The sequence below is a fragment of the Lichenostomus cassidix genome, chromosome 1Aa (assembly GCF_008360975.1).
Source record: "Lichenostomus cassidix isolate B80296 chromosome 1Aa, HeHo_3.0, whole genome shotgun sequence".
Lineage (NCBI taxonomy): Eukaryota > Metazoa > Chordata > Aves > Passeriformes > Meliphagidae > Lichenostomus > Lichenostomus cassidix.
Window position 1 is genome coordinate 40,594,274 of NC_139480.1, and position 27,212 is coordinate 40,621,485.

Consider the following 27,212-nt stretch of genomic DNA (forward strand, 5'->3'; position numbering starts at 1 on the left):
TTCACTAAATTCTATGTAATTTTTTATGAAAATAGGTACGCATATATTTTTTCAGACTTAAAAACCCTGAAGTGACAATGGTGTAAATGATGTTTAAACTACATTTGTGAATGATTTTACTTAATTTGTTCATGTCTCCACACTAAAAAAGCTGGTAACGAGAAATAATTATCTCTACAGAAAAGCACATTGAACCAAAAATTAGCCTTTTTGTTTTTTTCTGTTGCAACATCCTCAAAAACGTTTAAATGGAGTAGCAGCTTTAATAAATTACAGGAGAAATTTATTAAAATGGCAGGTGTTTAATTAATGTATGAAGTCAATATTTCTACCATATATAAAGGAAAGTAGTAGCATTCATAATTTATAAGAAAAATTCAGTGTAATGATTGTGTTTTTTATACTAACTCTAGACCTAATTATCTTACAGTTAACATATTGTTGTTACTACTTATGGGGAAATCTTTATATAAAAATAGGTAATAAAAGTACTCTGTAAAATAACCTAAGTATAATGATCTACTTTTGAACAGTTCAATTGCCCTCAAGATCAGTTTTGAATAGATTAGCATTCATGACATAGTTCAGGTATTATTCAAAGCAAAGATTCTGTGGTATGTTCATTTCTTTAAAGATTTCCTCCCCCACTCTGGGCCATCTAGAAAATCTCTCCAATGAGTTAATTATTTTTGGCACAAGTTTTGTCCTAAATACATTCTCACAACAGCTTTATTCTGTCTAAGATACAGCTCTGATGGGAAGAGTTGTAAGCTTTCAGCTACAATATTCTGCTCCTCTATCTTCCTGTGTCTTGAGACCAACAAATTGGAAATGATTGCTAAAATCAAGCCATGTAATTAGACAGCATAACATCTAATATACTCCTTTTGTCAGCTGGCCAGAAAGAGAATTTCAGTAAATGATACATTATACCATGAAAAAACTCTTTCAAACAAGCCTGTTAATGATGATAAATAAAGAACTTGTGCAAAACCAAGCAATTAATCCTTTGGAAGTTTTCCATTGAAGTTGCTATTAAGGCATCAAGCAATGTAAGCACATACATAAACAAATCCTTTGGGAATATTCCCCTTTAGTTTAGTGCATTTTCTTGCAAACCCATCTGTAGATAACTTCTTTCATATAATTTCTTATTCACTAAAATATTGTCTTTATTTTAATAAAAGAACAATCAACAGTCATTCATCGTAGCAAGAATCAGTTAAAGAAAAAACATATCACTTCGTGTGAGAATTTTAAATGTTCAGAGACAGTGCATTTTATTTTCAGAGAATAGATATTGATTTATTTACTTGTGAAGCAAGGGTATTTTTGCTTCTGCTACAGGGACAGAGCAGATTGCAATATTCTGGCATTAATAATGCATTGGAAATAAAGGGGAATGGTAAGCAAAAATTTATGCTGCAGCTTGTAAGAAATGTGAAATGTCAAAAGGTTATGGAAAAATCCTTCCAGTAAACGCTATTTCAAGTTACAGCCTTGTAAAGCAGTTTCTCAGTGTGCAGGCAGAGAAGTAGATCAATGTCTCAGTACATGAGAGGATGGTGTACATTGGTGTTTTCAGTACTTTTTTTTTCATAGGTCTACCAAATTATTCCCTGTTCATATTATGAGCTGTGGCCAGAAACATAAAAGGAAGTAGTGAATGGCTTAGCAATTTTTTTACTCTGTAAACACAGAACAGTTCAGATTCCATCTCATTATCAGATGGGTAGAAAATCCTTTGGATGTCTCTTTTCATTATTAATACCATAACAAAAATATAAATATAAATAATACAATACCAAAATAACAGAAAAAAATAACCAAAGTATGTAGCACAATACAGTATGGAAGGTTTTTGCTATGTCTAGCACAAAAGAGGTATGGATATCAAAAACCATTTTTTTTACCAAAATAAATTGTAAGACTTAACGAACTAATAAAATTTTAAGTTAAAATGTAAACACTTTTTCAGGAGTGGATTGAATCAGTAGTCTATCATTGATTTCTTACAGTTTTAGACTATTTTCTTCATTTGCAAGACACCTTTCAAAAAAAGAGAAATGCCAGAGGTGGTGTTTATCCAAATTAAATGAATTGGAAGATTCTTAAGAATAGTTAGAACACAATGGATAAATCGATCAGTTCTATTATATTACAGCAACAGTTGTAACAAAACAACAATAAAAATACTAAAAGAGGGCATTGGTCATGATCATAGAGGATTTCCCTGTGTTTGAAAAGACTGATAAAGGAGAATCTGAATATTGAATACTTATTATTCTCCAAATAAAGTAATTGTGTAGCAGAAAAAATTAACAGTGAAAATTGCTGAAAACTAAATCACAAAATCATCATGTTGCAGGCTGGTTGAGGTTGGAAGACATCTAGAGTCATTAAGTCACTCCACTCAAGCATGTCCATCAAGAGCCAGTTACCCAGGACCACGTCCAGGCAGCTTTTGATGAGACAGTTCCACTCTGGTCAGCCTCTGTCAGTGTTCAGTTATCTTCGCAGTAAAGTTTTTCTGATATTCAAGGTGAATCTCAAGTGTTTTAGTTTGTCTTTTGCCTCCTGTCTTGTCACTCTGTCTTCTTTACATCCTTCTTTTAGATAGTCAAAGGAAACTTGAACATGAGTCAGCAGGGCCCTGGCAGCCAGGAGGGCCAACCCTGTCCTGGGGGCATCAGGCACAGCATTGCCAGCTGGGCAAGGGAGGGGATTGTCCTGCTCTGCTCTGCTCTGCTCTGAGCTGGGGCAGCCTCACCTTCAGTGCTGGGGCAGTTTTGGGTGCCACAATATAAAAAAGACACTAAACACTTAGAGGGTGCCCAAAGGAGAGCCATGAGGATGGTGAAGGACCTTGAGGGGAAGCCACATGAGGAGCAGCTGAGGTCACTTGGTCTGTGCAGCCTGGAGAAGAGGAGGCTGAGGACAGATCTCACTGCAGTCTACAACTTCCTCATGAGAGGAAGGGGAGAGGCAGGCAGTTATTTCTTTTCTCTGGCGACCAGACTGGAAGGAATGGCCTGAAGTTGTGTCAGGGAAGGTTGAGGTTGGATATTAGAAAAAGGTTCTTCCCCCAGAGGGTGTCTGGGCACCGGAACAGGCTCCCTAGGGAAGTCCTCACAGCACCAAGCCTGACAGAGTTCAAGAAGTGTTTGGACAATGCTGTCAGGCACAGGGTGCAACTCTTGGGGATGGCTTGTGCAGGGCTGGGAGTTGGACTTAAGGATCCTTGTGAGTCCCTTCCAACTCAACATATTCTGTGATTCTAGGATTCAGACATTCAAGTCAACATCTCTTTTGAACCTTCTCTTCTCCAGACTAAATCATTCCAGATTCCCAAGCCTCATCTCCTAGAAGAGATGCTCCTGTCCCTTAATCATCTTTGTGACTCTTTTGCTTCACTTTTTCCAGAGCCTCCATGTCTCTCTTGCACTGGAGAACTCAGAACTGACCACAGTGCTCCAGATATCTCTTCACCAGTGCTTATTACAGTGGATTATGCAGTCCAGGCTAATGTTAGCCTCCCTTGTTACTGGCTTATGACAAATTTGGTGACACTAGGATTTCTGGATCCTCTCCTTCCTCATTTTATTTATTATTTTGAATATTGCCATTTTTGCACTACTTTCTATTAGTATCTTTTGGTGACTGAGATGCTGCTGTATAGTAAGATGTGGTCCACCTAAGTGCAATTGTGAAACACACAACCCCTGCCTGCCTGGAGGGAAATAGTTTTGGGTATCTGCTATTTTCAATGTTATTCATTTAATGTAGCTAGACTAAAAGAGGGAGACTAAGTTGAGAGTATTCGTAATGTATTCTCTCAATGAAATATATGTTAATACACATTTAATTATCTGAATGATTAATAAAGTCAATAATAATTGTCTTTGTTTTTATTAAAAGACCAATCTTACTGACACATCTCTTACAGAGAGTGATACATACAAAATTAAATTCCTAGCACACCAAACTTGTAAATAATATTAAACCATTTTTATCCAGGGAGCTGTGCTGTTGTGGTTAAATCTCTCTTCATATATTATCAGCTAGTTTGCATTTAAGAATAATGGGTTAAATAGAACAAAAGCAAAAAAGACATCTCCTCAGGTTCTACTATATAGCCACAAGCATAAAATCTGAGTATCTGCAAATTCTACAGTGAAAGATATATATCATTCTGCATTGGGGGGAAGAAGGGTGGAATGGAAAACAGTGGAAATAAAAGTGTTTAAATTTGAAGGGGAGAAATATTTTTCCTCTGTCTCTAAATTCACTAAATTTGGATTGTTGATATGAGAAGGCTGAGGGGGATTCACAATTAAAAAAAAAAATGGGTGAAAGAGAGCTATGTCATCCTTGTTCTCTTTTCTTCTTCTTTTTCTTCTTTTTTTTTTTTTTTTTTTATTTGGTTTTATGTATGGGGTAATGAATTGCCTTTCCACCCTCTTTTAACAAGAGAAATCCAGAGATCTGTGGGTCTTTTGGGCCAATGAGACTGGATAAATTCATGTATTAAACAGTAAATGCAGAAAAGTACTTAGTAGTCATCAAGCTTATGTAGAAGATTATTTTACCCACTCTTTTACTGTCAGAATGTAATATTTTTCTTCATAGCCTATAAGCAGATTTATTTGGAGTATTTTCTTTCTCAATCAACTGTTTTAAGATCTGATTAAATGACAAGCATATTCTCCCAGTACAGATACCACAGCTGAGAAAGGACTACAGTCTGAAATGTTTCACCTTCAGTGGGGATTGATTTAGACACTCTGTCTTTCAAGTTTTTATTGTCTGTGAGACAATGAGTCATCTTGGGCTGTTGTGAGGAATTCCAATTTTGGGGCTCAAGAAAAACACATGCAGTCAATTGTTTTAATTTATCAGAAGCAACCTAGAGGGGTTGACTCATTTTGACGAGGATGATCTGCTGGGGATTGCAACAGAAATTCAATCTAGTAGGGAGAAATAAGAGACATGGTTTACCTTTTGGGCTACATGTCACAACATTTACCACTTTGAAAAAAAAATGAAAAAGTTTTACTCTGGGTGTTTCACATCCCCAACTTAAGCAGTCTATACAGGATGTTCTATCTGTTTTCTGGTTCTCTGCCCTAATACCTATTTAAATTACCACTGGTTGATGTAGTAAGGATTTTGATGTGGAAAAAGTTATTAGTATATTTCATAATACAGATAATAGTTTTAAATCTTACCAGTCATTTATTCTTCATCACTCACTTTATTAAATTTTAAAGGCAAAATAATATTTTCTAGCTGATAAACCTAGAATGCCTGAATAGTCTTTCCAAAAATATGTTCCTAATTTTCAGCATTGTCTCTGGAAGGAGAAAAAGATGCTGACCTTGATGCCGACCTTGTGATAAGGCCTCTGTTACTTAGCAGAATTGTGTTTTCTGATAGTATAGAACAGCAAAGACATTAACTTTTTCTTTAAACACAGGCCCACCATCCTTCTCTACTTCCAGTTCACCACCATTTTAATTTCTCTTTTTCTTGATGCATGGACCCAGAATAATCACATGAAAGGTAAACAGAAACTCTTCCTATTCACACAGACATTTTCTACTTTCCACACAGAATTGGGAAAGTGATTTAACATTTGATTCTCTAGACCTTTGATGTAAGTTTTGCATAAGACTTTAATGGATATTAATGCTTTTTATCTTTAAATTGCACTTCCACAAGCAAGGACTGTATATTGGTATAAATAATAGTCTACATACAATATGTGTACACAAAATCTGGGTGAAAATGTGTGTTTTACTTTAAAGCTTTCAATCAGTTTAGATGTTTCTAATCTGTCTGGATGAATTTTCTAAGAAGATTCATGATTACCTTTCATTGTCATTTTTATTGAAATATTTCTTTGAGTGCAACAGTGCATTCATTTAATTTCATTTTTTCAAATTTATTCTCAAAATGTAGTCATTACCTTTTCATTCCAATGTATAACCTTGAGGACAAGTTTACGATTGTATATTCTTCCAGAAATTCTGCTAGGTTGAAGCTGAACTAATTTACTTTTCTTTTTTTCAGCTTACTGAAGTCACTGTCAATTTTAATATTACTTTTATGCCAGGGAGGAGATGTCATCATTATCTGAGGATTTTTCTAGTAACACAGTTATGAAAAACAAGGATCTTCTAAGAGCAAACTATTATTAGACATATCATTTCTCAAGGATTTCAGATAATTATGTGAAGACAATCAAACATACTAGACAGCATGAGAATAAAGCACTTGAAAAATTGCAATTAAATACACTGAAAAACTGTAATAAGAAAGATTTGGGATATCCCTCAGTTCCTCATGCTTCTTAAATTTGTGAGGCTGAAATGATATATGAGAGTCTGTTTTTAAGTAATTTTCTGTGTTATCTGGATTTCTCTGAAAACTGGTTTCTAAAAGTAAGTTGTATTGTACTCATTTTACTTTTCTTTCTTCTTTAATTGATCTACTAATATTTTTCTTAGTGAGAATATGATCCAGAATTTGCAGATTGCAGTACAATTTGCACAGAAAACAATGCATTCTGTGTTAAGTTGCTATTTGGGCTGTTCTTCACATACAGATTAACTTATCTCTGAAGTCAAAAAATTTGTCCTAGTTAAAATCCATACAGGAGACAATTTCTTCCATCTAGCAGGTGATTTGCTTGGTCTTTTTTTTTATTTTTTTATTTTTTATTTTTATTTTATTTTTTTTTAAATTTTTTTGCCATTTAACTAAACACACTTGTAGCTTGAAAAGAGGTTATATTTTTTTTGATTCATGGATCATAAATTTTTCTTCTATTTCACTGATATCAGGCTTTTCACTAATAAAATGCTTTCATTAATTATAAGTCCGCATATAATCAGATATAATCAGATGCATCTTATTTTTCCATCATGGTTTTTTTTTTATCTTCAGGTTATGAATTTCTTCTGGTGAACTACTTATACATTCATTTTCAAAGTATTTTGTTTCACAGACAGAAGCATTTTTATGAGGTGGTTTTTAAGCGGAGTTCCCCTTCGTGTTACATGAAAGGATAAAAAAATACACACAAAATGGAATTTTGGATTGTTTACGCATTTTCAGTCTTATTGGTATGTTAAAAGAAAGGAGAAAAAGAAAAAAAGCAAAGGTAAAATTTCCAGTTCATGAGAAATTGCATAATACTCTCTGGACAGAACATGAAATTAAGGAGTTTCTGCACCTCTGCAGTTCTTAGAGAAACCCATAGACTTCTACCAAAGATTTCACTTAAAATATTGTGTACTGTCAATAATTTTATTAGCTACATGAGAGACAGAGTGTTTATCTGGGCAAAAAAAAAAAAAAAAAAAAAAAAAAAAGGCAGTAACATTCCAGATGGAAAGCCCTAAGGACTTTTACTGTTCTTCTCTAAACATTCCTGAAAGTCCAGGGACCTTGACCATGACTGAATGCTGGATTTAGGCTGGAAAAATAACTGGATGGTAGACTACTTCTATTTTAAAAAATTACACCATGATTTTTTTCTTTCAAATGCTCATTAAATTGCAAAAGATAAGTCACAGCGGTATTACTTTGGGTGGTGCTTTATCTACATCTGTATCATACCATTGCTGCCATTTGATAAGTGAATGAGAACAGTATCAGTATCTTGTGACTAATTCTGGCATTATTTGGAGTTCCTCATTAAACATTTAATTTGTAGACTCTGCTGTAGTAGTAGCCTTCCAATGGATCTAGAATGAAGTTTGATGGACATAAAAAAATATATCTTGAATCATATTTTTGTTGCTGTCATTGTCGCATTTGTATGAGTCATCAGACTATATCCAAATTTAAAAGTACATATTGTCTTTGTAATATGTGTGGGTAGAAAAGAACATCAAATATTATATCCTTGAACAAATTTTACCTAAAATATCTAATTAAGCATGTCTATAGAAATATATGAATTAAAAGTTGCTATGGTTCCATTGTGAAAATACGTCTCCATTCTATCTTTCAGTGCTTTGCTTTATATTCTTTACTGTCACATGGATAAAAGTTGGTATTTCCATTTTAATTTTATTTTGAAAGTAATTTTGAAGTCAGTGATAACACTACAGTTCCTTTTTACTAAGCCTGTGCAAATATTTGTGGGTTTGTGTTGGTATTGCATGTATACTTCAAGATTTTCTGAAACAAAGACACAATCAGAATGTATCAAGGAAAAATTTCACATTGCAGCCTTAACTCCAGAGCAAATCCTTGGCACATCTGATAATTGTGTAAACATCATCTGGGACTATAGTAACATATTCTAATGTCTAAGTATGTTGTCAGAGGGCTGAATGGCTTTCACAAAACTGGCAATTATATTTGATGTTGACACTCTATACTTTTACAATATTTTCCCTTTCTGTCATGTGATAACACTCACAGGGACTATAAACAAAGATTTTTTACAAAAATATAAGGTTTTAGAAATAGATTGGTATTGGGTATGTCTCTGTCAAACCTATTATAAAGTAACCCTTAGCCCCAGAACAGATAATTTAGACACTAATAAATGTATTAAATTGTGGCTAAAGTACGTGAGAAATTTTGTGTGAACTGATATGACAATGTCATACAATGCTCCTGTGAAAAGTGCATGTCCTGCCATGAACTGCAACCCATGCTGTTCATTATACAGTAAGGAATAAAAGAATATGACAGTAATTACAAATCTCTTGCTATGAAATGTCTTATTAAACACAAGCCTTATCAGAATATAAAAAAATACATACTGTCTTTGCATACGTATTTGTTTAAATTGTAGAAAATTACATATGTCTGTTGGAAAAGAGAGTGGCTTATAAGAAGGCTTTATTAAGTGACTGATGCTGTTATTTGGACTGTGTAAAGGAAAGAGGATCCTGGAAAGCTCATAGGTTTTATTCATGGTGTGCAAATTTTTGATTCTTCTGTTTTGGGAGTCAAATAGAATTTCAAGGTATGGTAGATTAACATAAAATCTAGACATTAAAAATATTTTACAAGTGTTTCTTTTATTTAAATATCAAGCAAACAAAGGTAGTTCATTGTTTGGGAAGGGAAATATTAGTACTAGTTAATATAAAAGTTGCCTTTTCTCTCTTTTTCTGTTTTGAGGGAGAAGTGAAGCATCAAGCAGATAACTGAATTTAAACCTATTGCACTGGGATTTCTTTGCTTAGAAGTAATTTTGCAATTTGATGAGGTATTTTTTTTTCACTGTCTCATAAACAGTTGGATTGGCAAAGTTAAAATCAATCAACTTATCTTTTAGATAATTGTATTAAAGTCTTTGGATTTCTCAAACCTGTGATTATATGTAGACTAGACTCTCTTCTTAGAGACTTCTTTCTCTAAGAAGAAATACATTGATCTGTACATCACCTTTATCTTTAATTAGATGACTTCTCTTACTTAATTATTTGTGACTGTTCTTCAAACATGATCCAGTTTTAATGAGCACAAATTGAGTATTTTTTCTTGTTTATTCCCTGCTGTCAAGCTTGAAAAATTTGTTCCTAAGTGCTGAAAAGAATGTTTCAGATATTTTCAAGTGCTGTACAAATACTTAGGTTCTCAATTAATTATTCTTCACTACTTGGAACAGCTGGAAATAAATGAGATCTTTAGGGAAAGAAAAGGTGGGAAAAGATACTTCAAAGAAAGATCTATATACGTTATACACAAATAAGAAAATATGTTATATGTTATAAGTTATATGGATGAGTTTTTGTAGGTCCTGAATTTGTGAAGATGATCCATCCATTTTTGCATTGGTTGAGTTTAATATTATATCTTGTTACCTCAAGCTGCAAAATCTTCTCTGATAACAGATGATGCTTTAAGGTAAATCAATAGCCATGTAAACAATGGAAATCTTTATGAAATGCATGAACTTTCCCCTCTACTAAACACTGATGCTACCACACATGGAGTATGTTACACAAAATCTAAACTGCATTAATTTTAAACATTCAACATAAAATAGAAAGAAAAGGTATCAAAGGTTTTCTTATATTGTTTGGCAGACCATGCTTAGTCGTAAATAGGCATGTAATATTAATTCATATTGCAGAAAAAACACATATTAAAGACTTAAAATTGTTCAAAGCCCTAAACCTGCTTTTCACAATATTAAAAAAATGAAACTATTTATTTTTTGTCTAGTAGACAGTAATACTCCTTTAGTAAAAAAATTATAATAAAGTCACTTGATTAAAGAGGCGTTATAAACCTAGATTTTCTTTCCCACTGACTGCTCTAATTATTGATATTTTATGAACATACAGCCATTGAATTATACCAGACTTTATCTGTGAAAATGTAAGAATCTGAAATAAATTTTCTCTGTCCATATTTCTTCTTTTCAGTGTATAATCCAACCATTTTGTTTTCACTGGCCTCTAAGCTCACACAAGTTTAAAATTTTTGGCATTTTTTTAAGTGGTTGCTCAATTTAGAGCATTGTATTTGGTGTGTTAAAATATTAAATTGTATTGTCTGTTAAAGCTGGCTGCATTTGAAGCCCTAGTAAATGGTACTCTTTCATATGAAGAAGTGAGAAGAAGGAAAGAGGGCTCTAAACTGTAAGGTAATGGAGCAAAAAATGTTCATTATTTAACACTCTTTGAATGATAAAAGCTTAGCCATCATATTTCCATATTTTTGTATTATTCTACAACTTCAGATAGACAAACTATTTATAGTGCACTTTCAAGATTATTTAAGAGTTAGTTTTCACTTACACAGGTCTCATATAATGCCTTTTAAAAATCTGATTTCTTCAGTATATTTGATACTAACATTATTCTTTTCCTAAATATGCACAACTACATGTAATGAGAAACATCAAATACTGTTTCATCTTAAAACAATGGAATGAAAACTCTTCCTTTGAAAGTAGAATAAGTTTTTGAGAAAGAGGCATTATAATTGAGAATGAGTATTTTTTCCTCTCTCATTTAATATCTGAAAACATTATCATTTTTCCATCAAACATTTGTTTTCTTTTCTTTACAAAATCAGTCTATGCATCAAGGGAAAACCTTGAGGCTTTTTTGTATGTTTTATAACTAAGAAATCAGATTCTTTCAGAAGAAGAAACTGCTAATTAATTGGGTTAACCACCATTTTACCATAATTTACCAATTAACAACTTCATTAAATGGGTTAACCTATCAATTTCGGTGGGACAAGATGGAAATTGGGTTAAGAGTGTAAACATAACAGTAAGAAAAAAAAAAGAAACCAAAAGAAATCCTTGAGTTTATCCATCCCAAAATTTCTCCTCCTCTCTGGTAGTCAGCAGTGCAGAACTAGTGAATGCCAGGCTTCTTTATATTCTAAATTGGTTGAACACATTTAAAATGTACACCAGAACTTAACCTTTTGTTTTTTAGACTTTATGATTAAGAATCAAGCGAGATAATTGTCATTACTCCTCTGAGCAACCATATGAAGACAGTTGCACAGTAGATTCCAGAGCTCTAATTCTACAAGAAAAATCTCATTCACAGAAAAATTATTGGTAAGAAGGGGGTAGGAAAAAACCAGCATAATTAAATAAAACATATGGGTATTTATACAATCACAGAATGGTCTGGGTTCCAATACCAGAACTTTGTAATACCAGAGATTCTATCCACTAGACCTGATTGCTCAAAGCCCCACCCAACCTGGCCTTGAACCCTTCCAGGGATGGGACAAGTTCTCTAAACATATTACTAGTGTTCTTGTTGGGTAGAGCTTGCTGGCATAACCCACCTTGGTAAGATCCCTCTTGGAAAGGATGATGGGCCAAGCAGAGTTTTTTGTCTGTCTAGCTCTGTTCAATATTTTAATAAAATACTTGTATAATGTAATAAGAAATATTCCATTTCCAGACAATTCAAAACAATGGAAGCAAATAAACATGCTCTAGGACAAGCCCAGAAATAATAATTGCTGCAAAAATCTGTACAGCAGTTCCAAAACAATAGAATGTTTTTGTTAGAGATACATGCATTTACACAGAAGATATGTTGGTGGACGTCTGTATCTGCTGCAGAAATAATCATCTGTATAAATAATCATCTGTATAAATAGTGGCTGTCAAATTACTTCTTTGTCTTCAGTGATTGCTGAAGAAGATACATAGCAGTATGGGGAGGAGGGACAGGAAAACATATAAAACCAATATTTTACTTTGGTTATCACTTGAAAGAACAATCATTGAGGCATTGAGCCTAGTTTTTAGGAATTGCTGTCAGAAAGAGCACAAACTAAATTGAAAGAGGTTAGAAAAAGTAGTAAGAAGAAAATAAATCCTTCACCTACAAATCACGTAATGAGAAGCTGGCCTGATTTACCTTCTCAATAGAAAACTGTGAGGATGTAAAATAGTTTTCAAACTCATTGTTGGTCAATGAGGACAAAGAATTAGCCTCCTCTTTAACTGAGATTAGCAGAACAAAAACTAATGTGCTGGATTAAAAAGATTTGTAAAATAAAAAAAAAAAAAAAACACAAAACTACAAAATGACCAAAGAAAACCAAGGATATTGAAGCATACCAGTAGTCAGTTTCTTAGAACAAATTAGAAGTGAGATATTCCTGACAGATACACAGCTAATACTGGCCTTAAATGGGGAACTTGTTATATCACCTCCTTAAGTAACTTTTGAGAGATGTTCTCTTTCTGTGAGAAAATGTGAGGTTGCTCTTATTTCAAAAAAAGTCGCTCAGAGTAGGTCTTTTTAAAATTACTACAGGGAGGTGCAAAAACTGACAGACAAAACCTTGTAATCTGAAAATTAATCATTATTTATTAAATGTGTATTCTCCTTTAAAGTTTGATGGTTATTAGCCACCTCTTCAAGAGTTACTAGTTAGTAACCAGTACAGCACATCAGAAAATTGCCACCTTTAGCTTTAAAACAACTTGTCAGTCGCAATGCACCAAGCCCAGCCAGCTGTTAGACTTCGGTCAGCCTGCAAGTATTGCGGGTTCTGGAGGTCAGCTTTTCACAGGCTTTTTTGCTCTCTTTTGGTGGGTTTTTTGGTTTGGTTTGACCTGGTTGGTTGAGTTTTTTTATATTTCTTCCTGATTTGCATGTTTGTTTCCATGCTCTAATAAAAATGAAATTTTTGCAACTTCAGATGTCTGGTCACTTGGAAGCCCCATTTTCACAGTGCTTTAGTAAGGCTTATTGTTTTAAATACTAGATGACACTTCTAAACTATGTTCAATGACTTCAAAAGAAAATTTCTCCCAGCAAGGAAAGTAGATTGAAAATCTTATGCATATATTAATATAAAAACTAGTGGAAAAACTAGTGCTGGTTTTCTGTTGCAATTTCGTCTAGTGCTCTAAAATTGCTAAAATATACCATTAATTAAAATTCACTACTTAAGTGGGATTTAGTTTTATCAGCTTTTGAAAATACATGCAGATTTTAATGATCTATTCCTTTGCATAAAATCTTTTTGTCCTTTTCACAGCTAAGCATAAATAGATTTCAGAAATTAGAATAACTGAGGCAGAACTTTGGCAAATTGAAATGAGACAGCATAATATAAACATAATACATTTTAAAGGTCAGACAAATTACAGAATTTGATATAGTAATACTTTACTAAATATTATTACTGGGCAAGTAGTTTCTATTTAAATTAAAATAATAGTGACAACTCACCCAATGCCAACCCTTCAGGAACTTTGAAATAATTGTGGACAAGTGGTGATAATGATGATGATGTGATTGTGATCTTTTGATGTGTTTTTAATTAATCAGAGAAATATACAACTACAGACATGTTAACATCTGAATTTCTTATTTACTTGCACAGTATATATCACAAAATATCTCTTCCATTTGCCAGATTCCATTTTCATCAATATACCTTGATAAGATAGAAATTATCATGAAGGCAACTGAAAGAAGTAACAACTGATTATAAAAATAAATTTTTTAGACTTTCAGTAAGCATTTGAGTTGATAGAACAGTATTGTAATAGTTTCTGAGGCAAGAAACTCTAGTGAAGTGTATTATATAGGGACTTAATGAATATATTATTTGCTATTCTGAACCAGTAGCACATTTCCATAGCACATGAAGAGATGTCATAATTACTAGGAAAAAAGAATTTCTTTTTTTTTGTAAAAACAATCCTGACTTAAACAACAGTCCTGATATAAAACTGTGAAAATGTAGGTTGTTCTTAGTATGTTAGAATGGCTGGAATTTCAGGAAAGCTAAAGGCCACTTAATCTAGCATTGAAAGAAAATGTATTTGTTTGATAAAGAGCTGAGAAAAAAATCCCACAAAAAATCCCACAAAAAACCCAACAAAAACCAGACAACCAAGGAATCAAACAAAAAAAACCTGAAAAAGTTCCCCAAATGACTACTTGGTGGTGCATTCCACTATTAAATATGTTTGGCATTAATTGTTGTTGCAAAAGGAGCCATTCTCACATCTTTCCCATTCCTCTTCCTCCCCCACTCCTGCCACGCCGTATTGACTCCTCAATTCTGTCATCAGAGTGACGCCTCTGAGATCTGAGTGTGCAGGAAATCTTTTATTTCCTTTTCCCCCTATGGTAAGAACTAGGCTTACTAGGTGGAATTAATTTATGAAGGGATCAGATGAGCACATTATGGAGCAATAGAGCCAGAAGAAATATCCAGCTGAGAGTAGAAAGGGAAGCAAGGGAAAGGGACTGGTGTATCCAGTGAGTTGCTAGATTTGCTCATCTGTATCACCACTATGCAATTGGGTGATTTTTGGGGTGTCTATATGTATATATATATATATGCATAGCTTGCTTTTATACTTCATATTAATGGAAATTGCATATGACATCATGGGGAGAAAAGTTAAAAACGAAGCATTTTAAAATAATTAGTATGTAGTTGCTTTTACAGGTACTTAATCTACAACTGCCAGCACTGATAAAGAGAATAGAAAAATCCCAAGAGAACTTTTAAAAATATTTTATCCTTTTTAAGGGGCATTTTTTTTGTTAAGAAAGAAAAAGGAATGTTTTATTCTTGCATGTTTTGAAACCTCTCCAATGCACCACCAGGAAAGCTCTCATCTCCTCAGCAGGCAAAAAGCACCTTATGATTATCTACAAGTCGTCTCTTTTCTAGGAGGAGCTTCTTTAACTTCTTCATTTCTTCCTGCTTTTTACAGCTCCACACAATCAATTAGGAAACAGAAAGTTTCACAGAATTCCAGTCTGTTTCACAGAATCTGAGACCACACAGCTAACAGTAAGAGCCACAGAATATTAAAAATAAGAGGTGACAAAGATATTAAAAGCTAGAGTAGGAAACCAAATTTATGACAGTTATGAAGCTGCAATGTGAAGACAGAATATTACTTGTTCAGGCTAGGAAGCTGAAAAAATTGCTTTTAGACAATTATGCTGTCAGTTATTTTACTGTATTCAGAATTTGGTAAACTTAGCCTGATTAAAAGACTTTCTAATATATCAGAAATCATTCAGTTACAATTTACCCCTTACATTTCACTCTTTCTTTGCAACTTCTGTTACAGTATCAGCCATTAACTTAGCTATACAACCACTGTCAATTTTTATTCATACATAATAGATAAATCAGGACAATCAGGCTCTTTCTATATAGTCATAGAAATCAATAGAGTTGTGCTATTGTCTACAGTTTTGAAAATGAAAAAAAAAATCATCATCTACTTTCCAGATCTTTGTGGGTTTTCTCTACATAGATGCTGTTCTCTGTCCATGGAAAGGGATTAGCTTTTACTTACTATCTGTAATTAAAGTAGATATATGTCACAAAGAAATACACTCTAAACCCCAAGTTTTTATGATCATTTAGTCTTTAATTTCTTTCACCCTTAAGAATGTTTCTGTTACTGTCTTTATCTACTGTCAGTTCTTCCATGTTACTAATCTCTTCAATCCAGCAGTCTAAGATATTCCATTCCAGTGTTCAAAGGATGTAGTGCTCCAGCAAGGAGAGTTCTTGCTCATGACATAAACATGGCCATATAACCCCAGGCATCACAGAGAAAAAGAAATATTGCAGATTTGGACTTATCCAGATATCCTTTAAAAATAGCACTCTTTTTTTTTTTTTTTTCTTTTTTTAATTACCATATGATGGCATATCATATTGATGCCTATCAAAAATTGAGAATGAATTGAACATTCAATTACATTTTTCCATTTAAAAAAGTTACAGAGAAAGCTCCAGCTGAAAGGCAACCATTTTAAAGAGTATTGCTGCTCTTTGCAAGCTAAATATTATATATATTTTTCTTTACTCACTGAATGCAGTTTCCTGCCACTAAATAACTCAGCCTAATTTCTCAACGTCAAATCATTGCTGATGCCTGCATTCTTGCCAGCTTTCAAAGCAGAATATTTGTTTTGCAGAAGCTGTGTACAATATTTTACTGAAAGGGCAGGTTTCTTATTCATCCTATCAAATACAAAAAAATAAAACATTTTAAAATAAGAATTTCTCTCTTTATAAAACATCTGTTAAATAAAAAATTACATTTTGGTAACACTTGCCTTTCTCTATGATACATTTGATTACTATAATTCTTCAGTTCCTAGTCTCTTTTGTCTAGTGACCATTACTCAAAAAAATTTGTGTCTGTCTACTGATTTATAAGTGTAGGTATGGTAAAGTTCACATTTATTTGTTGTTTTAATGTGATGAAGTCTCTACTAACTACTCTTGGGTTCTTACAGCCAAAGTACCACATCCAGAGGTAAGAGATTTTGGGATCATTTCCCTTCCCTAAGCAAGTGTTGTAATGCAATTCCTTAATAAAAGACCCCAGGCAGTAGTCAATAAACTCAAAAGATGATTTTCAAAAAAATAAAAGTTTAAGACATTTACACTGACTTCTGGCTTGTTATATGTCTCCTTACACATTAAGTAAACAAACTAAGAACAAAAAATTACAAATTAACATTACTAGCACTGAAAGATTCGAAATATGAGATTAGATACTGATCTCCAAATCATTCAGATTTCCCATGTGTTCTCATGCAAATTTTTTCTTGCACTTGCATAATTTCTCATCACTAACGATTTTATTATAAAGTTGCAGAATTCTTTGAAATAGCAGATACTATCAAAAGTATATAGGAGTTTTCATTTGCATAGGGAGTTATAGGCTGAGGATTGTATCTGCACCAAAATTGCATTCAGTAATTGTAGCAAATTCTCTGTAAACTCTACACCTGAAGCAGATGGAAGAAGATTGCATCAGGAGATCAACCCTTACAAATTGCAATAGCTTATGATGCTCATCTGCATTTTAATCAGATACAAAAGATTTATTTCTGAAATGCATCAAGAAACACTATTTTCACCTCCTGAAATGCATCAGAGAGTTTATAGTCAATCAAGTAAAATATGTTGCACCTTTTTTCTTTCTATCTCTTCCTCTCTCATGTATACAACATTACATGGATATGGATGTCAATCATCTTATTTGCAACTATATATAAGCCCATCAGAATAGAAACCAGAAAGTGATTTCATATGTCAAATCTTCTTTGTTAAGTGTTTAACTCATGAGCTCAACAAAAACCCATGAATTTATGGTTACATTCGAAACATCCTTTTATTTTCTGCGAAATGCACTGCAATGCAATACCATCAGATAGGTAAAGCACATCACGTATAGTCAGACTCTTGGAAAACTGTATGATTTGAAGGTACAGAGAATAAAGAGTTGTCATGTTTCTTCTTGTGACCAGAGGGAGCTTAAATTGCAATTAGTTTTGTCAGGCACAAGGACTGAACTGCAAAATTCATCACCTGAATAAGTATGTCTCATGTCCTTGAAAAATAAGTACCAGCCTGCTATTGCTAAAAGATTCTTATACTGACAATTATTTCAGGAAGTTTGTTTTCTCTGTTGAATTATGAACACTTTTTTTTTATTCATAAACTAATACTAAGTCAAGTGTAGGTGAAATTCAATGAACTAGAAAAAACTGCATGTCAGCAGATTGCTAATCTTGATTAATTTAATTCAAGTATTGAAGAAAATAATTTTTTGGCAATATTAAAAATGTATTTCCTAACAATGTTATCTGAAGAATGAGCTACTACTAATAGAAAGGAAATGTTTTGGAAAAGTAATTCAAAGCAGAAACATGTCTCCATCACCTCATTAAAAAATGACCTGCATTGGTGGCCACGAGCACTAGAGGTGGAATAATTGATGATACCTATTAACACTTTATGTATGCTTGGTTCCTAAGAGATCCTTACCTTTCCTTGATCCAGTAAATTACTTTCCACATCTTTACTTGTTCTATTTATCTGGACCACAAATGTACATAATGACATAAGAATCTTTGCTTCAGGGCTGAGTATTGACAGGAGTTTTTAACATGTGCTTCAAAATATATAAAAGCATAGTGCAATAATTAATTTACACTACTCTGGGTAGCAAAACTAGAATCATTAGAATATTAGATCTGGCATTACAATTTCCTAGTACTTTGGTACAGTAGGGGTAATTTTTCTTTCTCTAGAGATTTTTCCCCACTATCAATTTCTTGATATTAATGCACAATTAGTACTTTTATTATTCTAGGTTTTAGTATTTCATTAAGATGATTTTTACTCTGCTTATGAGACTCAGACAAAAACTTGTTCAGTCATATTCGCTAAGGTTCCAAGTATGAACTCTGTTTCCAGAAAGTATTTATTACAGACACACAACAGAATTATAGAATGATTTGTGTTGGAAGTAACCTTAAGAGACCTTCTGGTCAACTCACCTGCCATGGGCAGAGACATGTTTCGCTAGATCACATTGCTTAAAGCCTCCTCCAACCTGACCTTGAGCACTTCCAAAAATGGGGAATCTACAAATTCTCTGGGCAACCTGCTTCAGTGTCCTACTACCCTCATTAAAAAAAAAATAAAATTTTCAGTGTGTCCAATCTAAACCTACATGGTTTCAATGAAAAGTCATTGCTCCTTGTTCTATCAGTACAAGAGATGGGTAAAAGCCTTTCTCCATCTTTCATATACCTCTCCATTTATATATTGAAAGGCTATGATAATGTCCCTCTTAAGGCTTTTCTTCACCAGACTAAACAAGTGCAACTCAGCCTGTCTTCATAGGTCAGAAGTCCCAGTCCTCTGATCCAGTGCTCCAGTCCTTTGCAACCCTCCTCTGCATCCTCCCTAAAAGGTCCATGTCTTTCTCCTACTGGGGACCCCAATAGAAGAGAAAAGCCTTCTTTTAATAAGCAATACTCCCTGGCATGTGTTGCATGTAAGTAGCCTTGAAAGCACTTCTTACTGCTCTCATCAGAAGCAAAAATGGTGATTTTTAAATTATTCATAACTTACTTTCTCCTTGAGGCAATATCTGACCCACAAATATGTAAAGGATGAAAAATGTCTCTCTTAGAGATAAAAGAAATGCTGATTTATACAGCATTCATTTAATTCCCCTTGATTTAAATTAACGTTTTAAGTGAGCATTTTACATATTATGTTTAATGTAAAGGACTGATTAAATAGATATGCTTTTTGTAATCTGTCTAGCAAAATAGCAAAAGAGGTATACTTGATGACACTGGCTTTACTGAGGCTTATTTCACAAAAGACATTCAGCATCATGTAAATGACCAAGACCTTGACAAGACAGCTTTGTTTGCTGTGTGCTTAATTAACTCTTTCCATTCCACTTGATTATTTCAGTTAAGGTTGGCAAGTTTTTTTGGTTCCTGCTGTAGGAAAAAACCCAACTAAAATCCCCCAACAAGTGAAAAAAAAAAATCAAAAGATAATTACATTTGCCTAATATGTACATCACAGTTTTCATACACCTTTTCCTTTGCCCTCCTGTCACACCTAGATTTGAAAACTTGAATTCTTCTTTTAATGATACCAAGTTAGCTAAAGGACAGTTCATTTGCAATTCCACTTCCCTATTTCCTTCATGTAGGTGTTATATTTTTAGCTTACAATTTAGAAAATACCCATGTGCAAATTAAACAAAGCAATAAATTTTGAAACAGATTACAAAGAGCCCCTTGCACTGTGGATACCAGTCATTTCAATACATAATATTAATAAAAATGCCTACTAAATTCAGAGGTTTCTGTTTTCTTGTAGCGATTTGCTTTAACATTAAATATTTCACTTACCTTTTAACCTTGCCAAATCTAGCAGCTCTCTGAAGGGCTTGACAGTAAGTGTCAAGGTCACACAATGAAATCCAAGTTGCAGCAGCCTCACTAAAAATTATCTGCAAGGGAAAAGAGAAATCTATGTAAATCTTTCAGAATACCTTTCCTTCCTCTTTCTTTTTACACAGTGGTTCACATGACAAAGTCATCCTATTGTAAACAAAGTAGCTAAACTTGTTCAGGATAACATTCGTTACTTGGCCCTTTCATGGTTTGGTCCACACACTGAGTAATTAATGAGGAGAAAAATTTTTCAGAGACTAAATGGATATTCTAGGGACAGAACCACAGAATTTACATTTCTTATGTGTGATGACTGCTCTGGGAGAATTCATACCCATAGTCTGATAGTCTCAGTGGAGCAGTGACATTTCCATATGCAAAAGTGCAAGGCAAAATTTGAATGAGCCCTTTTTCAAACTGGAATAGAGAAGAACGATGGATGTATATTATTTTTGGTTTCTCATCTAGGTGATGGATGGTTTTAGCAGTCTAGTGGACAAGCACTTGCACACAGTCCATTTAGAATGATAGAATTCTGAATTATGAATGGTTTGGGCTGGAAGGGACCTTCAAAAACCTTCTAGTTATTTCTTGGCAAATTGCAAAACTCTAGTTTGTTTTCAAAGATAGAAAGTAAATTTAAGGTGGATTTTGTGGATAAAAAAATACTTCTGCTGTATAACAGGTAAGGACTTGAATTGTGGAATCACAAAGTGATCACAGAAACTTATGAACTAAGCTGCCTTTAATCACTTTTCATCTAGTAGTAGTTGCCTTTCCAGTAAAACAGGATTGTGTAAATTAAAATATGTCATCCAAGCATACCATAAATACTGACGTACAGAAGCCATGAAGCACCACCATCTTCTCTTTAATAAATGTTTTCTAAATTGCAGGGTTTGAAAATTATTTTTATTGAAAAATGGGGACATAATACATTAAAAAAAAAAAAATCCATAAGATGACAGGTAATTCAGCCAGAAATGCTTTTATTTTATATCAGAAAATCCCACAAAAATGTTTAGGTGAAATACTAAAAATCAGGCTTCTATCCTCAGTGACAGGATACATCTAGTTTTAGTTTTCCTTTTGGGAACACTTTATGGTGACAAACTTGAATTTTCAATAGTTGTAAAAGTGTACTTCTAAATGTATATCAAAGCTGTAAATAGAATTTTATTCTATTCTGTAAATAGAATTTTTAGAGGAAATATCCCTTTACATTGTGCCTAGAAACATCTTCTTATGACATAAAAATTTACAATCCAAATAAAAAAACAAAATCTAAAATAAACAGCAACTGAAATAAAGATAAGCAGTATAGCAAAATTTACTGAATGTTTTAGTACTACAGTCAATCTATCCTATTCTTTGTGACAGAGTGCTCTAGGTTGTCATTTAAAGTCTAGTTAAGGTTTTTGTTATGAATAACAAGAGAAACCTTTAGGAAAAATGTCTCAAAGCTTGTAAGAGACATGTAAGAGATAATGTATAAACTCAGAGTTTCCCAGGTACTTTGGATTTGGATTTCTCACAGGTTCTCTTAGGAGGCAAGAGGATGAATTTTGGTGGAGAATTTAAAGCTGTTATTCCCTGATGGAGTTAACAGTTGATACAATGCAGGCAACAGCCAGGAGAGACTCTCAGAAATCTCACTATATATGTAATAAAGCAACCTAGATTATATGTTAGCTTTCAGTACTTCTGTTACGTCCCTTGCTCAGCCTGTCTATTTGATATTCTGTCTCATAGCAGAGATATAGCAAACACTCCCAAATACCTTGATAAATGACAAAGCAAGAACCATTATTGTCTAGGTCTGCCTGTGCTTAGCCCCTTCTTACACTCTGTCTCTAATTGTGGGGAATATAAAGTTACTTACTTAATATAGGAACAGATTCCCAAAAGACAGGGCAAAATAACTGATTCTGAAGATAATGTGTATTAAAGTCAAACATTTATTACTGCAACACACTCATAGAATGTGTGCATAATTCTGTAGCTTGCTTCCTGTTTAAACATGCATAAAATCCCCAAGACTGTCTCTGATGTAGAGCTTCCTGAACTTGTGGAAGAGGCAAAGAACTTCAGACTTTTATTACTTCTGTGGCAGAAGTTACATAAGGTATTCCTCTTGACCTGCTCAGTTAACATCTTTTTGAATAACACCTTACTATTTTTGTCTCAACAGAGCAGGTCAGATTTGTCCAGCAGTCACTCAACAGTTACTTCTGAACATCACATTTCATGTAGAAAATATCCTTGGAAATAATAGATGTGGGCTCATATGAGAGAATAAAATAATATAAGTCACTAAGCTTTTCTTGACGAAGTATATAGCACAGACAAAGATCACCAGGTGATGGGATAAACACAATGTGGTATTAGTAAGCCAGTCATGATGTTGGGGTTTTGAGGTTTTTTAGTTAAGATACAGAAAAAAAGTGAAGACAAAGTCAAAACAAAAACAGCATGGGAGTGTCTCAAACAAAATTCTATACATGCACCAGTACTAATTCAAGTTTATCCATAAAAGAAGGATTTCCCCTCTAGAACAATGGGAATATTCGAGCTCAAGATTTATGACTGAAACAAAACTATGATTTTTTTTTTCTGGATGAAATTGCATTAAAATCAGAACTCTCCATATTCTTAAAAATCTCTCTCTATATATATATATCTGTATAAAAAAAAAAGCCAACTTAGGTCAATGGCCTATGTGTCACTTGAACTTCTCAAGCTTTGAGGGAAATAAACAACTCCAAATACTTTAACTCAGAATCTGAAACTTCCAGTGAAAGGTTTTAACCATTTTTGGTTTTTTTTTGGAGACACTTAGAAAAATATATGCATTAGAAATTCTCATCAAACACAATAATTACTAGATATGCAAAAAAAAAAAAAAAAAAAACGAAAAACACACTGTAATATCTTGAAATAACTCAAAAGTTATAACCAGTAGAAAAACTAAAAAAACCACTGAAAACCACCTTCCCACTTTCTTTCCCATGAAATATTGTGAGGGAAGTGTTTGTACATATAAAGTCAGAGCTTAGATTACATTGAAGAAAAGTCCTTGAAAACGTTAGACCAACCCTATCTACTGGTTGTAATAATTTCTAGGAGTCTAAGGAAAGAAAATATAAGTTGAAATGAAAAAAATCACGTGTGTGAAGAACAGCCTCTGATCAGTTGATATATTTTGATCAATTGATTTGTAGGAAAGTTTTCTTTCTACAAAATAGGTAGGAAATAGTAGAAATAAGTTTATTCTGACTGTGGAGAAACATATAAGTTTGGAGAATACATGATACAACACCTACCAGGCCAAGTACTCTTGCAAGAGATGTACAATACTAGCAACTTAACCAACACTGCAGAGAAGCTAATGCTAATATTTATGTTCTTTGTTTAGCAACATCTGTCCTTCAATCACATATGAAAGAAATTCTAGTTATCCAAAACTGAATGACCATCAAAAACCAGAATGTTTGATACTAAAATAATATTCAGAAATAAACAAAAAGTTAAAGAAGAAAACAAGGATTGTTCATAGCAATGTGTGCACAGAAGAAGAAGGCTTTTTGGTGCTGTCACTGAACCACTGATCATCTAGAGACATGATTGCCAGCCACCTTGTTCAGAAATATAGGGACATATGGTACAGTTATTAATACTGACCCAAAGTTATTCCACTGAGCATATTCCAAGTTTGAAAAAAACCCCTAATAAATATTAATTTAAATATGTAAATAAATGTGTTCTATTATAAATTCTATTCTATAAACATACTTGCTTTCACTGCCAAATCAAAACCTCCTAAATGTTAAGAGTTCACAATAGTTTTGGGAGTTGAACATATTATATCTATGACTTTCAATGATAGCCAATAAAATTAAATGGAAAGGAGAGCAGTAAAATAAAAATATAACATCATGCTGATCAGCATTCAAACACAAAATGTGGCTAAGCTCTGAATTACCACAGTCTCTGCAAATTCAGCTATAAATCTTAACGTGGTCTTAAGCAACAAGCCAAAATTAATGAATCTATTAGAAACAAAATGGTAGAGATAGCAATCCTCCTGATCAGAAAAGGCAAACCCAGAACTAAATAACAATTTAAAAACCAACTCTGTTGTCTCTTATTCCATTCACAAATCTCAATCCACATTTCCCATTCCATGCATGAGTGCTTTTTACCTATACGAGTTCCCCCAAACCAACAATTTTATTGGAAAAGCTTGTACAGTTTTCAGCTCTGCTTAAATTACATAGTTAACTAGTCTAATAAAATTAGAGGCAGAATTATGCATCAAGGGTGGGGGGGGGAAATGTATAAATGTGGTTGGTCTAAGCAGTGCATATAAAGTACCAGTAAGGATTATGAGCTCTCTGCAGGTATTAAGTTCTTTCTTTTTAATTATTCCATTTTAATCTAAATAAAATTAAGAATTTTCCTCTCAAACTCCTCATGATGAAAAAATCTTCATTTTTTCCAGTTGCTCTTTCTTCTAGATTTTCCCAAAACTACAGGTGTTCCAGGTTAAAGTATAGCTCTGCAGCAAGAACCACTGAAAGGATTATTGTTGTTCCGCTGCTGCAGATTATCATTCTTCCTTCTGCATAGTTTTATTGCCCAAGCTGCAAAAGCAGGCATTCCAAGCAGTAGGGTATGAACATATGATGGGAGGGTGTAGGACAGGGAGTCACACTCTCCTCCTTGGCAGGACAAGAAGCATTAGACAAACTGAGTTACATTTAAGTGTGAGAAGTGACTTAAGTGTGAGAGTGGTCAAACACTGGACCAGGTTACTGAGAGAGCTTAGCATGTGGTGTCTCTGTCCTTGGAGTTATTGGAAACATGCTAATTGAAGCCACGAAGAACCTGCTCTAGCTGGTACTTAACCCAGGGGGTTCTGCTGGGGGGCAGTTATAGTATCAGGACCCCATTGCCTACAGAGAGGGTCCCCAGTTTGTGGCAAGGCATCCAGTGGTCCCAAGGAGATGCCTGGAAAGAGTGGCCTATCAAAATGCTATCCTGAATTCAAGTACTCTGCAAATCATTTTGAGTAAAACTTTTCAAAGATGAAATCTAACCTATTCAAACCACATCCTAAGCTGCTGCACTTTAATTTAAACTTCAGCTAATGGGGTTGGTGTATGATTTGGCAGATAGCAACAATACAGAAATAAGGCTAGACCATACTTTTTATAAAACTAGTCAAACTGAAAGATATTTTTAAAAACCCCCAAAACCTCTTTCTCCAAACACCTGCAGTACCCATTAAAGGGAACTTAAGTACACTTAGTGAAATGTCTTATAATATACATCAGTGAAGTGATTTGTTTGATTTATGCTGTAATGCTTGTCTCAAGAGCCAAAACAAATGCCCAACATAAGAGTTTCTCAACTATATTATTAGGCAAACCTCTGTTAAAAAGAAAACAGTGTCATGACCTTTTATATACACTACAAAAAAAAATAGAAATATTTCACAGAGGTTTGTGTGAATGTGCGCACTCATATATAACCAATATTATTTGGGTAATGTTTGTGTGAGAAATACATTATCTTGTTGGAGATAATTTAGTTTTCAAACTAGGTAGGTGAAAATATCAAGGTCCTATTATCCTAAATTATGCCTGTTTCCTGGCCAAACTGCTTGTAACTGACTAGCAGTGCTGAGTTCCATATTTTACTTTTGACTCTTCCCTTTTTAATCTGTCCTGATACTCCTTTTCTTATTAGCGTAACTGCTTAACTTTACATATTTCAGCAAAAGATAACTTAGTCTAATAAGCCCATTACAGGCTCATTAATGTCAGGCCTCTAAGGAAAGATATGTATCACTTGCCTTTTATCATTCTCCTCTCAGTTTCTTTCTTTTTCTTCTCCCTTAAAACTCTTCTGTAAAGATGAGAGAATGCATGAGCACTTTATTAATTTGCCACCTGTCCACTGATCACTACCATCTTTCTTTTTAGACACTTGCTTTCCCAAATCTGTTAGAGGTCAGCTTTGTCTTCTATCCTTCACTTATCTTGGAGATATTATTGTGTTTCATGAAATGCCTTTACACAAAATATTTAAATTTTGTTAAATATTTCTAATAAACCCATATAATCTCCATTGTGAAAGTTATGTCACTTTTGGTGATGTAACTTTCATAAGACTTTGAGCATCAGCCTCCTCCTAAGTGCAGTTCTTCTCTCTGATCCTGAGAGAATACATTCAGATTTCATAAAAACAAAAATTGGCAAAAATCTTCCTTTGAATTCTTTACAAACTACAGCTCCTCCTATCACACTGTAGCCCAGTAAGTCTTGCAGATAGATATTTCTGCATCAAAACACCAATCTGTCAGTTCTTCACATGGATTATGCCAAATGTATGAAAATGTTAACATGGTTCACTAAAATAAGAAGTCTCTGAAATCCCCAAAATAAAGATGCTGTAGTTATAATACATTTGCATGCCTAAATTATCTTTATATCTTATTATATTTATATGCAAAAGCATGGCCCTCTATTTAAGCTTGGAGCTCAGTGCCATTTTTATTTCAAGGTATTTCTACATCTTAAGCTCCCTAAATGACTCACAATGTGAAACCTTCCCTAATGGGTCCCAGAGAGCAAGGCTGATAAAAGGTATTCATTTATCAAAAACTCTACTTCAGCTACCAGCATGTTCATCCAAGATGAAAATACTTTTTTAGTAGAGGCTCTCAGGAACTCTAGATGCTCATTAGAGATGCATTACAGAATGACAATCATATAAGGAAAGAAAAAGGTCACTTCATTGTCAACTGGTTGTCCATGTCACATCAGCAATGTTAATACATCTTTCACCAGACTAAGTGCCAGTCAGCAAAAGTAAGACATTTCTCTAGATCCACAATGTTGATTAGATATGGATATTCATAGATAATTATCTTGTGTTAAAATATCGTATGAAATGCAATTCAAA

General features: G+C 33.6%; 1 protein-coding gene across 1 annotated transcript in view; it reads right to left on the bottom strand.

The window, feature by feature from the left end:
- The window catches only part of MGAT4C (MGAT4 family member C), a 302,588-nt gene that overhangs the window by 202,593 nt on the left and 72,783 nt on the right, over nt 1-27,212 (bottom strand). The window contains exon 2 of the mRNA XM_085046081.1: nt 20,199-20,299. The gene's annotated coding sequence lies outside the window, so the exon portion shown is untranslated. The remainder of the gene's footprint in view (nt 1-20,198; nt 20,300-27,212) is intronic.